The sequence below is a fragment of the Neofelis nebulosa genome, chromosome 9 (assembly GCF_028018385.1).
Source record: "Neofelis nebulosa isolate mNeoNeb1 chromosome 9, mNeoNeb1.pri, whole genome shotgun sequence".
Classification (NCBI taxonomy): Eukaryota; Metazoa; Chordata; class Mammalia; order Carnivora; family Felidae; genus Neofelis; species Neofelis nebulosa.
Genome location: NC_080790.1, coordinates 11189676 through 11206123, shown reverse-complemented (window position 1 = coordinate 11206123; position 16448 = coordinate 11189676). Strand labels below are relative to the sequence as shown.

Genomic DNA, 16448 nt, shown 5'->3' with positions numbered 1-16448 from the left:
TTTATTATCCCAGGACTATGGAAGACTTGACCTAGCTTTGAAAAGCAAAAATGGGGGATGTCCATTATGATGGAAAGGGATACCCTGAGTTAAGACTGGAGTTTTCTAAGTGGAAGATGAATGTTGGGGGCAGCACACAGCCTGATGTGGTTCTCTCATGAGCTGGAGGAGGTGCAGGAGGATGGGGCAGACTGGCTTAGGAGTGAAATTCTTAGGATTGTGAATATCATACCACCAAAGATTGACTCTGGACTTAATGCCACAGGGAATCGGGAGGCAATGTTCAGTGTGAGTACAAGAGCAAGCCTGCAATTATTATGTTGTCAATAAATTCTCTGCTCTTTGCATCTCTATGTTTTAAAGGACAGGGATGTTAAACATATTTAAACAATGGCAGATTTTTCTTGCCACAGTAGCTATTAGACATACATACTTTAAAAGAGAGCATTTTATACAATGCCTTTGGAAAAATCTTGGGGACAGTAGGGACCCCAATCTGATTATGGCTCTCAGGAATGTCACCTAAAGCATTTGGCTATACCCCTGTGTTGATTGATAATCATGTTGATCTGGCTGCTATGGCCTTGCCTTCTGATTGAATAATGGCATCCTCTGCCATTTCCAGGAAAAGAAATGACCAGGACCGGTCACATATTGTAGATTTTTTGGGTGCAGATTCTCTTGAGGGCCCCATGTGGGAAATGAGGATTCTCTATCTTGTTTATGCTGAAGTCCAGGCATGAAACAGTCATCACAAGATGAAAATAGAGCAGTCACTTTTTGCGATTAACTGGTTCTGGGATGTATTTGTGTAAGCAAATTAATGAGCTGGAAAGTCTCATTTTTACAAGTGCTAAATTGTGAAGACACTACAGGGACAGACGCTTCAGTGTTATTGATGTCTGTTCAAATGAGGGAAGGGAATCTCATGGAATACCAAGGAAGCCTTCTCATTTAAAATATGCCTTCTAACTGTTAGCGACATCATTTCAATCTCAGCAGAGGAGGAAATGGCAGAGATTATTTTTCATTTTGTCTGTTGCAGATTTTCCAAAATGCATGTATAAGTTACCAACTATGAAAAGGGTCTTATGAAAATTTTCTTTCCAAGATGGCTAAATTAAAACTTTGAAGTAGAATCTTTCTTGTCTCCCTCCCCCCATCCTGCCTTCCTTTCCTTCTTCCTTTCTTCTGATTCCCCCTTCCTCCTTTCCTTCCTAGTCTCCTTTTCTTCTTCAAACATTTATTGAGCACCTGTAATTGTCAATCGCAATAGGTGACAAAACTCATAAGGATGGAAAATACAAGTCCTATCCTCAAGAAATTCATAGTCCATTAGAGGAAGTGCATGCATAAAGTACATAAGAATGCAATCACAACACAACACAAGAAGTGATTCCATTCCAGTCATTATCAGCTCAAAGGAATTTTCCATTGTTACCTGGTGGGGGGAAGCACCTTAATTTGTCCTTTACCTTTTGAAAATGTCCAGGATTCTCCCAACAGAGCAGTTCATCCTCTGCATCGTCTGGTAAGTGTTTGATGAAATCAAGGTTGCTGAAGAAGGTCCCAACAGCCATTCTTCCAAAAAGCCTGGCCAATTTGATAATGCAGGAGAGTAAATGATTATCAGATCTTCATATCTGGCTTCATGGACCTTTTGTGCTTATGTTTGCGTGTGGCAGTGCCATCCTGGAAATTTTTAGCTTTTCATATCAAATGAAGACCCAGTTTAGAAGAGCCTGGGCAAGACCCCCTCTCACAGAATTTCATTTCATGCAGGAGTGCAGAGTATCAACGTCCAGACTAGATCCAAATCCAGGCTGATTTCTGCTATGTGGATAGCGGTTATATCTTTAAGAGTGTTGGTTTAAAAGACATCTTGTGTGTTTGTTTAAAGTGCAGGCCCCATCGGTTACGCTGATTTTAAATGTCATTTCCCACATCACCTCCAAGCACCAAATTATTCAGTTCTCAAGCTTTTGAGGAAGCTAGTGTTACCCTCGTCTTACTGATACAGTCCCAGATTTGAGGAGGCTAAATACACAATTAACAGAGCCGGGAGGTGACTGAGTCTTAGTATGAAGAACCTGCAAGTCTCCCTCCTTCCAGTTCTGCTTCACCACAGGTGACATGGGGAGTAGGTTAAAGAGGAGGCAGACGTGGCATAAGTTTAGTGGCCACAGTGAATAGCCCCTGGCAGGCCATTAAGTGCCAGCTTGTGATACAGTGGGAAAGAAATAGGTCCTCTAGCCACCCAAGGGTTATATGGATCAGATATTAAAACAAGCAAACAAGCTTCACCATGCTGTTGAATCCGTCCATTCCATCATTTAACAAATATTTTTTTAAGTTTCTGCTATATGGAGGAAAGTCTTCTAGGCCCTCTGGATATAGCCGTGAGCAAAAGAGACAAAAGTCTGCTTTCATTAAAGGAATATTCTAGAATTGCATGTCAGGCAACAAATAAGTATATTGTATATTAGGTAAGATGGAGATAAGTTCTGTGAAGGAAAACAAAGCCGATGAGGGTAGCAGAGGTGCTATTATTGTAAAGAGCAAAGCCAAGGGAGGACTAATAAGGTGGTAGCTCGAGGGGGGAGACAGTGAGTTGCATGGTCATCAGGGGAACTGCTCTGGGCAGAGAGAATAGCTGGAGTGAAGCCCTGTGGTGGGGACCAGCTTGGTGGGTTTGAGTCACAGCAAGGGGGCCAGTTGGTGGGGCTGAGTGAGCACAGTAGGCGGCTAAGGAGATGAGGTCAGAGAGGTCACATAGCAGGTCACATGCTGACCTTGGGCTTTGGCCTGGTCTCAGAGGGCAAGTGGTTGTGGTTTGGAGCAAAGAGGACTGATGTGAGCTGATGTATTTCAGCAGGCTGTTTGCTACATTGAGAGGGGGCTAAAGGGCCCTGGGCTGAAGCAGGGAGACAGGTCCAGGGGAGGTAGATATGATGCAAAGGACCAGAATGTTAATTCTCAACACAAGATGTGTGATCCTGTGCAGGCATCAGCTCCTCCGGGCAGACGATGCCCACTGCCTCTTGTTCTATGTTCAGTCTTGGATGTTGGCATTTCACTGTTACCATATACTTTATGCTTCACTGCATTTATTACTTGAACTCTCTATGAGAATTCAAATCAAAAAATCAAATAGCCTAGGGCAAGTCACTTAAATTCTTTGGGCTCCTGAGTGCTCATTTTAGAAGGATGAGAGTAACATCTAATTTGCTCATCTTTTAGAAACATTCCAAGAGAGGTGTATAAAAGAAATGTGTTACTAGAAAACCACTATACAAAGTAGAGGGTCCCATCTGCTATATAACATTACTATTACTTTTCTGATGTCTTTACAGTAATCCTCATTCCATGAACACCAACGTGAAGTGTTTGCAACGTGCCTTTCCTTTGTCCTCCAGACTCTGGTGTATCCTACTTTTGTCCCAGTTTTCTTTCACAGTGTCTTTCCCATTTGTCCTTCTTTTTTAGCCCCTGGAGCCCAGGTTCTTGTGGAATGATATTGAGGCCACTGAAATGACCTCTTGGGGGAACCTCGCTGCCTCTTCTCTTATCTATTCATCCCATGGTCCCCACCCTTCCCCTGCATCGCAACTTCTGTACAACACACCTGCATCCACTTCTTCCATTGCATTTCTTTTGGCTGTGTTATATACATCTGATGGTTCCAGAACTACCTTACAATCCCCCACAATATCTCATTGTTCCTATTTCTGTGGTTTGGATTAACCACTTCTATCTAAAATATTCTCCCCTTCTTTGTTTCTGTCCTAAACTCTCCAGTCTTTCCTAAAACCTTTCCTGCTACTCCTACCTACTCCAATTCTTCACTCACTGAGCAACTAAATACTTATGTCCTATGATATTACTTACCTCTGTATATATTCGTATCTTATTTCCTAATATGACCATTTTTAGGTGACCCTTTGTCTGGAGCACAGTGCAAGATTCGTGGTTCCTAGAAGTATCTGCAGAGTCAACCTGGCTCTTCAAAGACAAAAGGAGACCTGGAGCTAAACAGAGTAGGTTTTAAGTCCCAGATCCCCTGACCATTGTCTGTGTGATCTTGGATAAATCTTTTAACATTTCTGAGCCTTCTTTTCTCCGCTTCGTCAGCTTTATATAGCAGTCCCCTTTATCCATGGTTTCAGTTGCCTGTGGCCAACTGTGGTCTAGAAGTGAATGATTCTCCTTCTGGCATATTGCCAGAACATGGAGAGTAGCCTAACTCTGTGTCACGATGCCTGTGTCATTCACCTCAATTCCTCTCATGAGGTAGGCCTTTTATTATCTTACGTTATCACATGAAGAAGGATAAATACAGGACAATGCAACGTTTTGAGAGAGCATGTTCACATAACTGTTGCTATACTCTATTGTTAAAATTGTCCTGTTTTACTGTTTGTGGTTGGTAACATCTGTTTGTGGTTGTTAATAGTAAGACGCCTAATAATTATCATAGGCATGTATGGATAGGACAGAACACAGCATGTGTAGAGTTTGACACTGTCTGTGGCTTCAGGCATCCTCTGGGGGGTTCAGAAGTGATCCTCCATGGGCAGGAGGATAGAGCAACTGGAAAAGTAGCTGCCATGCGGATTTGCTCTGAGGATTAGAAATACTTATGTCAAGTGTCTACCCAGACTGGCCATAGAAGTAAATGCTCAATAAATTATAGCTATTGCTTTAATGTTTACTGGTATTATCACAAGTATATATAACCGTTACTGGTATTATCATAAAATAACTGTCACTTGCCATCAGTGTGAACTTAAAGAGTCACTTTTTTGCCAGGAAAAGCTTCTCCATTATTAGGTTGAGAGAGTTGAACCAGATCAATGGTTTTCAAATGCTTTAAAACTATGTCACTTCTACTTCTGTTATAAAATCTCACTTTATTCTCTGGTGTTATTTAAAATAAAAAGTAATTCAATGTTGCATTTTACAAAGGATGCAACCATTGGCATAAAATGGTTATTTCTTTTAAAACCGCATCCCAAAGGTAGAACTCAGAAGACTAGATATTCTCTCATGCCCCTTCCAGATCTAATACTTGCCCTAATTCTGTGGCTTTTGAGGGGGATATAAGTTCATTTATGTCTATTTTTTCTGTCAGGAAATGATACTAGACTTTGGTTGACTGGCATCTTTTGGCTCTTCAAAAATCTCGTTTTACATGAAAACCATAATTGCATCATTTAAGCATTTATGGGGACCCCTGGGGTTTCTTCTTTTCTCTCGGTTATTTTCTTGGATTGGTACAGCCCTTTTCTAAAGAAAATCAGCCACGTTTTGACAGTGAGTAGCTCCCTCTCCTAGCGTGTGCTACGGATAGTACCAGTCTTCAAGTTCAAAGCAATGGGAAATGTTGGCTCTACAGGATAGGAAAATTTACACACGGTAAATACTATTGATTTCCCTTGTCTGGAGATTAATTTAGAAAAAAGAGTCTGTTATTAGTATGAAGGTGATGTGCAATGATGGAGAAAGGAAGGAGGGGGATCAATACTGGGAGCCACCATTAATGTACTGCTGTCACTATCATTTTGACAGGTTTACAATCAAATGCCATTGATTTCTCATCAGCTTTTCCAGCTGGCTTCAGAAGGTGAGCTTGCTGGGTTTTGAAAAATAAAGACTGTTGCAACAGACATTTTTGTTCTAGCTTTTGCACCCAGAAAGGAGTGCTTGAGGTGTGCTGAGTCAGCCTTCACTTTCTGTGTATTGTTACGCATCGCACCTATGGCCTGACAGCCAGGAAGGGAATTTGTACGTATGAAGGGAGGTTTGTGTGCTGCCCAAGGTAGGCATCCTCAGAGGAAGGAATGGTGTTGCTTAGAGAATGGGACTTCCCCAGAGTAGCAGCATCAGAACAAGAGAGAGGGGATTAGGCACTCAGGTGGGACCCAGGACTTTCGAGTGGAGGCGAGGAGTAGAGACCAAGAATCGCTGAGTACCTGCCATGTACTGAAGCTTTACACGTGTGATCTCCTTTCATGCTCAGATCCTCCAGGTTGCAAAGAATTCAAGTTCACAGAGTTCAAGTAACTTGCCCAGGTTTGCACACCTGGAAAATGCAGCTGGGATCTGTTCAAGGATTGTTTGCAATTATTTCTATTTCCCTCTAGATGTTTTAGCTCATGCACATGTTTGCTGTCAGTAATACGTGGTGCATTGCCAGGTGCCCCAGTATAAGGGACTTATATGAATGGGAAAAGTCATGAATCTTGGCCTTTATACTGAAGTGGCTCAATGCTCTACTTCCTGACTCCTGATCCCAGCTGTGTATACCTGCTACCCGTAATGGGTGTCTCACTGGACTGAGCACTCTAGCCTACCAGGGGGTGATAATGGTTTTAGATCTCCATCTGCATATTCACAGAACGGCAGTGACAGCAAAGTCCATGGACTTATCCTGTATACACTGCTTCTAGGTACTAACGGGAATTTTCTGCCCCTTGAATACATTTTTTCCCTTGTGAACCTAAGTGTGTTACTTGAAAGAAAAGTTCTATTCAAGTACCTCTCCCTTTGGGTAGCTTTTTCAAAATTCACATTTGGATAGATTTTTAGTCTTAAAATAACTAAGAAAACCCAGTTCTAGGTCATTAGCATGGATGAACTATTTCTGTGCTACAGGAGTGAGGAGGACTGACCTTGGCTTCAAGAGGATTAATTCGTTGTGTTCTCCTCTTGTCTCTGATGCTAAATTACTGTGTGACTTAGGGTAAATCCCTTCCTCTCTGTAAGCGTCACTCACTTCATCTATAAATGAAATGATGGGCGTGGAGCACAGCAGTGTTCTTGAACCTGGTTAGAGGGAAACAGGAAGTTTTGGTGCAATGAAATTGCACTGAAATGCACTGAAATGATTATAATTCCTCTGTACTAACAGGAAAGATTTTTCTAGTAGAAAGTATTCTATATTTATTCATATTTCTGAATCTCAAGTGGGATACCACATAAAATAATTTTAAGAAATTACATATAAATGGGAGAAAAATAATCTAGGTCTACCTACCACATAGAAAGTAAAAGTGAGCCTGCCAGGCTGAGTAAAGACACTTGATATCAGGTGTGATATTAATCAGCTTTTTTTTTTTGTATTGCCTGCCAGCAGACAAGCAATAGAGCTACAATTTGAAAATTTGTTCAAAGAAGTGTTGTAATTGAGAAATTCTATTCAGTAGCTTTTTTTTTCTTCTGCGAAGACTAGGGAAAGACTTCATGGGTTTTTTAATATTATATGATGTGATAATGTTTGTGGGGTATCTCATTCATTGCTTGACTCTTAGTAGAAACTCCCTTCGGGTTATCTCATTTGACTTTAGAGGCAGATTATCTCTGTTATCTCTGAATTCCTCCAAAATGAAGTCTGAGAACCAAGAGATTAGAGGTATCTCTAGATCCCCGCCAGAACTGACATTCTCTCATTCCAGGGTTATTTTCCTCTAGGGTAATAAACCAAGACTCCTGGGAGCTCAGAGTAGGGCTACTATTGAAGTGTGGATTTGAAGCTGGGGATGGAGACGGGGATATGTCAGTTAAGCAACTGTCAAAATTTTACCCGTGAAGGCATTGACTCAGTCCATTGATCACGTGAAGGCAATTCTCTCTGGCCTTCCAAGTTCTGTGATGTCTGGTGATAATAGGCAATGCCATCTGTCAGCTCTGTAACTGGGCCCCGAATCTATGTGGGATTACTTAAAGAGGCAAGAGCCGAAACAGAACTTTGCACTGAAGTAAACCTAGGCATATACTGTTAGAAGGGTATCTCACTAGGCTTTGGGATGATATAAAGTTGAATATTAGCAAACTTCTTACCCTCAAGGAAAGATACTCTAGTGGTGGATACTCGTGTGAATACACACACGTACACCTAAGGCCGGATACGGTAACTACCCCCAACACAGGCACAGAGTGCACAGGGCAGGACATGTCTCTCTTGATACAGAAGGAGCACAGAAATGTCTCCTTGTTGGCACTTGTAATTATCTTTTTGGACTCATCGTTTCTGGAGAATTCCTCAACTTTCTGTAACCTAGGTCTTGCTGTCTTCATTCCTTTGAAATGCCTCACAGAGGAGATACTAGTGATCTATTTTCTAGATCCTGGAGAGTTTTTTTTTTTTTTTTTTTTAGAAATTATTATATTTGAACTCTCTATCTTTTTGATTCTGAAAATTGTGGAATATCTTTTTCACTTGGCGTCTATGACACCATGCTTAATAATTTTTTGAATTATAATATTTTGTATTAAAAAGTAGGGAATACATTCTGGGGGTATTTTCCCTTTAATATGAGAAATATTGATAAATTGTTACATGGCCTCTAACATTTTCTGAACTTCATGACTAATTGTTACTTAGCTATATTGATGAGTCCAATTGATAGGACCCAACTATCTTATGTAATGGACTTAGTATCTTTTAAAAGTTTCTAAAGAGGTTAAATAAAAACTCTTAAGCTAAGTCACATTGATAACTAATGCAAAAAGGCTCATTTTTATTCCTTAAAATATTAAATTCAGATAAGTTTTATTTGCTTATTACATATTAATGAATATGGACTTTTTAAAGGTAATGAAACACTTTGCTTTATCGCACTCATATTTATAAAGTCATTGATCATGTTCATAACCTCAGTGGAATCACCAATATTTTCATTGTACCAAAGAAGGATGAGTCAGAGAAATAAAGAATGATTTTGTCATAATGAAAAGTCTCCAAATATAGGGAAGCTGAGCTAGACACAATTAGCCTGCACCCATAAAAATGTCTTAGATAAAATGTTGCTGTTCCCTCAAATAGAACAAATACAAAAAAAAAAGGGGGGGGGAATGTGGAAATGTAATTTATTCATTTTTGCACATTGCAAGAGAAAGCCTGATGTTGTCATTTGTTCCGTCCTTTTAGAAACACTGTCCATTCTATTTCTGGTTGATTGTTCTGGTTCATCATTTACCAAGGTCTCCCGTGTACAAGTCCATGTAGGTACTGGGCTTGTGTAAACTCAAACGCAAAGGAAAACAGAAGATTTCAGACCAATACTCAGTGTGGTTTCCTAGATGTTCAATAAACGTTCATAGGAAACATGGAACCTATTGACTACACATGCATACTTTAATTTCTTTTAAATGCTTTTTAAAATTGTGTTTTTAAGTAAAGTTTTAAATACTTCTTACTCTATTTAGGTGGGTCTGCTCATTGGGGTTTTCAAGGAGTCCCCCCACCTTGACAAGACACATCAGATTTCCAGCACAAGAACACTCCTATTGCTTTCTCAACATTTACCTGTTAGACGCCAAATCTTTGGAATTTATTTGTTCAGTATTTTCACCCCCGTCTCTGTTCCATCATGTCTTGAGGGTTGGGCTTATTGTTCATCTACTATTTACATCTTCCTTTCACTCTTTACCTGCCTGTAGTTTGTTTTTGTTTTTTTTATTTCCTTTTCTCTTACTTGCCATTTTCTCTCCTTTTGGTTCTTGCTGTGCTTTAACTCTCTGAGATATGCACTCCTGCATGTGCCCCAACAGCCAGCCAAGGAATAAGCAATGTGGTTACAGCATAAGGCAGAGGAAGTGATGGAGATCTCACTGGGACGGGAACCAACCTAGCAATCTTTCCCCTAGGACCCAGCTCTCTGAAAAATGGTTTCTGCCTATTCAGAGTCAAGGGTTCTGAATTACAACCTCCTCCTGGGGCCCAGGGCTATCAGTCCAGGGGAGCGAGTAGGGCTGTTGCTCTGCCAGGATTCCTGCAGCCAGAGCAGAGAACTGGGAGAAGCTGGCATTGAGGAAGCCAGGAGGTTCTGCTTCTTCCAGTGTTGCCTGAGCAGGTGTCTGGGGTCTTAGATCATCAACACTGTAGCTCATGTCCCAACTTCCAAGAACGTGGGATGGTGTGTCTTTCTTTATATTCCATATGTATATTTGTGTGCATTGGGTGACTGAGCATACATGTGCGTATGCACGAGTGTGTCCAGACATACTTCTGTGTGGGTGGGCATGGGAACACGTATGTATGAGTTGCACAGATGTGAGGATCTATGTACATGTTTTGGGGAAAGCATTATGTATGCTGAGAGCATCCCATAAATATTTGTAGAGTGAATACATATCCCATGTATTCAATTCCATAAATATTTATGGAATAGTTTGATGCTAATTAGAATTATAATAAGTAGTAATAATGTAAATAGGGGAAAACTTCCACTAGAATATTTGTGGAAAAAGGGGTTTTCCCTAATATGCATTCAGGAATTATCCATGAGGCAGCTACTTTGTAGAAATCTAAGGCCTTCCTTGCTCTTGTCGCTTTGGACCTATGCTTACTTTCTACCGCTCACAACCTGGAACTCTGGGCCATTGTTTTCCAGTAGATGTTGCTACTGGCCTCATCAGAGGTGTTTGGTGTAGAAGACCACCTTTCTTAATTCCTGGGCCCTTAATTTTGTATAATTCTAATACAATTGTGTTGTGTTGCCTAAGACTTTTTTTTCCTGAAGGTTTAGGGATAACTGAAAGGAATTATAGCATTGGGAGTAAGACTCTGAATGTTAGATATAAATAGATTGTTTTCAGTAACCAGTATGAAAATAAGCTATATCTCAGAGAGTGATCCACTTGTAATCCCGCAAAGTGTCGGTTTCAGTCTCCCCCTAGGATACCCCCATATCTACTTCCAGAGACCAGTCTCACTCTAGAGCCATCCTCCTCCTGCCATTTCAGCAAATAGCAGCCACAATTATACAGAAGAGTTCACAGTTCCCAAAGCCCGAGTTGCTTACTCGCTCACGACCGACTGCATATGGGACTTCTGTAAAAAAGTTCAAGGCTGGCCACTTCTCACATCTCTCCTCCACTATGAAATAAACATACACACCCCTGGGGTGCCTGGGTAGCTCAGTCGGTTAAGCATCTGACTCTTGGTTTCAGCTCAGGTCACGATCTCATGGTTCTTGAGTTCAAGCCCCACATTGGTCTCTGTGCAGACAGCACAGAGCCTGCTTGGGATCTCTCTCTCTCTCTCTCTCTCTCTCTCTCTCTCTCTCTCTCTCCCTCCCTCCCTCCCTCCCTCCCTCCCTCCCTCTCTCTGCACCTCCCCTGCTCATTCTCTCTCTCTCTCTTTCTCTCTCTCTCAAAATAAATAAACTTAAAAAATACATACATTATTCTTGGGGTCTTCTGGGCCTTTGTGGATAAACCTTGGGTTGAACACCCATTCCTACCCACACAGTGCACGCATTACTCCCAGGACAGACAATAATTCTCAGAGGCAGTACACCCTAAATAAATACAAGAGAAACTTTTCCCTAAGGGAATGGTGATTTTTTCCTGGTCCTAAGGGGGATGATGTTTTCCATTACCGAGCAATTTTCCTTCCCCTTCTTACCTTCTCCCTTTTCCTGTCATACATCTCGTCCATGCCAAGGGACCCACTTAAACTTATGAAATGGGGCTCATCAGAGTCCGATTCCAAAGAGCTGTCTTTTATCTCCAAGCATTCCCAGTTAGCTCCACAAAGACCAGGAACATGCTTTCAGTGTATAGTTTCTGCTTTTTCTTGGGCCAGACCAAATTCTCCCTGTGGGCTACTGTCCCTCCTCACCTGTGACTTATGAGGGGATGGGAGAGGCATAAAGGTAGATTCCCTCTCTGTGTAGCAAGCCCTTGGGAAACAATGGGGAGTAGAAGCACTTCCCATTATGAGCATAATTTCATCTTAATTCACATAACAGTTTGTAATTTACAAAGAATATTTACCATGCTCGCACCTGAGGTTAAAATTTACAATGAATGAATGAATGAATAAATAAATAAATAACCCTCATAAAATAACTCAGTAGTTTCGCATACTTTGTCTCATGCAATGGATTATCTGGGACCTATATAGCACTAGCAACTCTCCCTCCAAAAGAGCAAAGGAAGACTCATTTAAGGCTCTTGGAGTATGTCTTGGTGGAGAGATATTTGAGGGGTTACCACCTTTCCCATCCACTTCTGAGGACAGTCACATAATATCTCATCAAGCTGTCTGTCCCTTTATTGGCAGTTTTGACTTGACCTTACAGCTGTGCATCTCAATTATCTCTAATCCATATGCTGTTAAGATGCTAATGGGAAGAAAAAATGTCATTACCTGAAGAAAAGTCCTACAATCCCCACTTTTCATTCTGTGCAATCATCTTGCTCACTTTCCTTCTGAGCCACATGGAAAGGTAAAGGGAACTGAGTGCCCTTGTTTTACTTCATAGAAGGTCACCGGTTAGATACATGAAAGGATGCATTTCCCCCTTTAAAAATAAGGCTTTAAAGATATTTAAATTATCCATGTTGCTTTCTACAAGGCTCCGTTATGTAAAACAGCATTAATGATTGTGTAGTATGAACAAAACTATAGCAAGCCAGACACACAGGGAGCAGAAATGGGAAGGATTTTTATGAGATTTATAAATTTTGCACCTTTATATATTTAATAAAAAGCTTGTGTCTAAATTATGGGAATGTTCTTGAGAATGAGGCATGGGTTTTGGAACCTTTACTATCTGAGGATATTTTAACTGCAAAATAATAACTTGACTGGAACTTCTCTTTGAGTGGATAAGTAGTAAAAATGACAAGGGGCATTCAGAGATGTTTTCATTGTATCCATTCGTCATCTGAAACTTTAATATAGTCAGGATTTACTGAAAGAATAACATACTCCTATATATTAAATGCTGGGAGTGTTATAACTTTGAATGTTCTTGGAAACTATCTATCCAATTACATATGTTCCTTCAGAAATTCAGTGGAGATTACTGGCCTCGTACTTGATAGAAGTGATTTCAGACTGTTCCTTTTTGCAGATAATGACTTCTGTGTTTCCTTTCCCTTTCATTCCAGTACAGCTAGCTTGTGGGTTAGTTATAACTCTGAAACACGGTTATGGGGCATTTTCTGAGGTTGGCGAAAAGCTCCAGTTGAGAAGAAAAATATCAGAAACCATTTGTTGGGTGGCATATGTATCTGAATAACATGGCCAGGTCAAATTCAGCTAATTAATACATCATTGTGTACTGAAAAGACTATCAAGTTTGAACTCAAAGCAAGAACAGTAACAACAACAAATACAATAGCATGTGCGTATGAATCTTGGCCATGCCCTTAATTCCGTAGCTTTGACCCCTAGTCCTTCCCTGAGTCTCAGGGTCCTCAGTGAAAGATGGCAAATTGTGTAACAGCATCATTTTTAAGATAATTAGGTGGTGAATATACCAAATATCAGCGTATTATAAATTACAATTACCCATTATAACCATAATTTGTTAACTCAAATAGTATTAATTGAGGTCTTTCTGGGTATTGTGTTTTAAGTACTGCATCAAAATAAAAAGATGAAAAAAAGATACCATTTTTGCTTTCAAGGATTTTCTGGGCTATAATATTAATGGTCAGCATTTATAGCACACTGTGTGCCAATAGTGGGTAAAGCATAATTTAACAAAGAAACAGGAATAAAAAGACACCACATACAACAGAGCCTTTGTGTGGGCTAATTAGAGGAGCTGAGTTTGTGTCTGGACTTAACCAGGGTTCTTGATGGATGCTTCAGAAACCCCTAAAGACTTAGCACACCTAAGGGTCATATTCCTCTATTCCCTAAGGAGGAGACCCTAGCAAGGATCTATAAACTTACACTGCCGGCTGCTTGAATACATTTCAGGGCCCCACAGTGGCTACAGTTAGGTCTGCCTGGGCATAGCCAAACTCAATTGCAGCAGATGTTTCCTCACGAGCTCTAAGGGAGCATCTGGATTGTCTCCAGTATTATGCAGCCTGCAAAACCCAAAAGCAAAGGTGGCCATGATAGGGACTGGTAAGTCTTGTGCCTAGCAAGAGAGAGTATGATGGCTTCTAGAAAATAATTTCTCATCTAAGATTCTTTAGAAACTAAGTATCTTAATCTAGAAGCCAGATATGTTAGAATCTGGTTAAATGCCATTGAGTTGGTGATTGATTCAGTGTACTGTCCTGAGAAAAACATGGATTCAAGGGTGGAAATTATTTAAATTTTTACAACAAACTGTGTGTTGGGTATTATTTTTATCATTTTAAAGACTACAACCTAGAAGCTTAGAGAAACTAGGTGTATATGTTCATATGTTCTTATGGTTTATGCAGCTGGGGTTCTAGTGCAGACACTATTAACCACAACATAAATACTTAAATTTGAGGGTGAAGTCAAGAGCACCAGATTCTGCCTTGGAAAGTTCCACTGGGGAGGTGATTTGCTTAAAGGAACACTGAAGAATGAGGAGGCATCCTCTAGGATTGAGAATGGCTTTATCAGGGTGAGGGATCCCTCCACCACGGGGGTGGGGGAGGCTGGGGAGGGAGGGGCTGTGAGCAGGTGAGGAACACTGTCAAGTCCACGTGCTACCCAGAGGTGTGCATCACAGGGTATCCAGACCAGCCTAGGCAGACCTTGGTTCGCCATGTTAAAGATTCCTCCTTTATCCTGTAGGAGGTGGGGATTCATCGGAGGATTTTCAGTAGAAGGACAAGCCTTGAGGACTGTAAAAGAGTGAGACTTGAAGCAGGGCATCCCACCGGGTAGTTGAAGCACTGGAGGATAAATGAAACGGCCGACGACTGCAATTCCTCCTTACATTTACACAATGGCATAGCCATTTGTAAATGGGTATAGGATGCTTAAATAGCAGGGAGGGGGCTAATGAGTACTGGAGGAAGTGAGAGGGACTCTGTTTTTGACCATCAGGAGGGGCTTGTTCAATTGGTATCAACTGTGATGTTACTCTTCTATCGGAAGGAGTGTGAGTCACCGTTGGGTTTCCGCGCAGGTACATGCACGCATGCGCGCTCCCATCTTACCCACCCAGAGGGGGGCGTGGTGTCAGCGTATGCTGAGACACAAGGCCTCCAAGGCCTCTCAGAAATAAGTGTGCCTAGCATTTCAAAGATCACATTTATATAAAGGAGAGATGACAACTCTACATTAAAGTGCGTACTTGATACAATTACAGATAGAAACAAAATTGTATTGTTATTCTGTGCTTTCTTAAAGAGAAATCGCAATTCCCTCGTAGGTTATGTGGGACACGAGTGGCGGATAGCACACAGATCACCGCAGGAGCTGAGCAATGAAAAGAGAGAACTTTTTTTTTTCTTTCAAGTTAAGGATTTTCAGTGTGACTTAGAATTAAGCTTGCTTAGACCACAATAAATATCAGTTAGCTGGAAGCCTAAACACCAGATACATCAAACAATGGAATTGTTCTCACTGATGTCCTTGTTGTAATTGAAAAATATCTATGATGCTTTAAAATGACTTGTTAATGGCAATCACAAGATAAGGGAGGCCCTGGGTGAAGTCACTGACAATCCAACCCAGACTACTTTATGGAGTAGTTGACTGGTTTACTATGGAACGACCAACAGGCCCCGCTCCAGTTCCACAGCAGTGGCTAGCAAAAGTGCCCAACAGAGCAATTTGCTAAAGGACCCATTCACCTGCTTAGTTAACCAAAAAAGAAAAAAAAAAAACAACCACTTTTTTATTAACCACTTAGAAAATCTATAGCAATTATTTGTGTTTCGTGGAGTCTAGCCTCACGTTTTATGCAATTTTTGCATTATATTTTGTGAAGTTTGAATTTCACTGCAGTGCATCGCATGAATGTCAAGGATTCTAATGAATGCATGGGCTCATTCTCTAAGTGCATTTTAAATCCAATCTTCTGCCTTCCCTGCTTCTATTAGTTCATGAATTTAATTTCTTGAATAGGGGGAAACTGAGGGAGTTGTAGTGTGTACGTCAGAATTTAGAGCTTGGGAAAGGTTTTGCACTAGTGGCTTTACACGCTCACAGTGCTATGCATTCATCACTCAGACACATACACACCCATGCCCATGTAGACAAGCCCAGGAGGCTTTTCTTTGTTCTTGGATAGTCTTTGCAACTCATTGTTTATACAGAGTAAAACGACACTGTGTTTCTCATCTCAAATGACCCTCATCAAGATGCGATACAGAAGTGGTATATCTCCATCACAGCCTCCATTGGTACTGTGTAATTTCTGTGTCATTAAAAGATGAGAAATTGAGTTACATTACCCAATGTAAGCTTGCAGACAGAATCTGTATATTTCAGAGCACAGACCAAAATGAAGATGTATTTCTAATTTCAGATACCTAGTCTCTTCTTAAGTTCTTAGTGCTTTGTAGGCAAATGTATGGTCTATTCCTTACACACAGTCTACAGTGCCGTAATATATTTGTCAGCCTGACTAAGGAAGTCAGGTCTGCGTGGATGGGGGCTTGAGTGTACAGTTTGTGTAAGATGTGTGTATGTGTCCTGATCTGGTGCGTGTGTGATATCTAGAGATAAAGGAGTAGAATATTGCCAATCTTGGCACACTATTGAAATG

At 40.8% G+C, this 16448-nt stretch overlaps 1 long non-coding RNA gene across 1 annotated transcript in view; it reads left to right on the top strand.

Annotated features, from left to right (window-relative positions):
• Window positions 1-16448, top strand: part of LOC131484379 (uncharacterized) — a 197248-nt gene that overhangs the window by 76318 nt on the left and 104482 nt on the right. Inside the window, exon 3 of the long non-coding RNA XR_009248206.1 lies at window positions 3934-4037. This is a non-coding gene — a long non-coding RNA (uncharacterized LOC131484379). The remainder of the gene's footprint in view (window positions 1-3933; window positions 4038-16448) is intronic.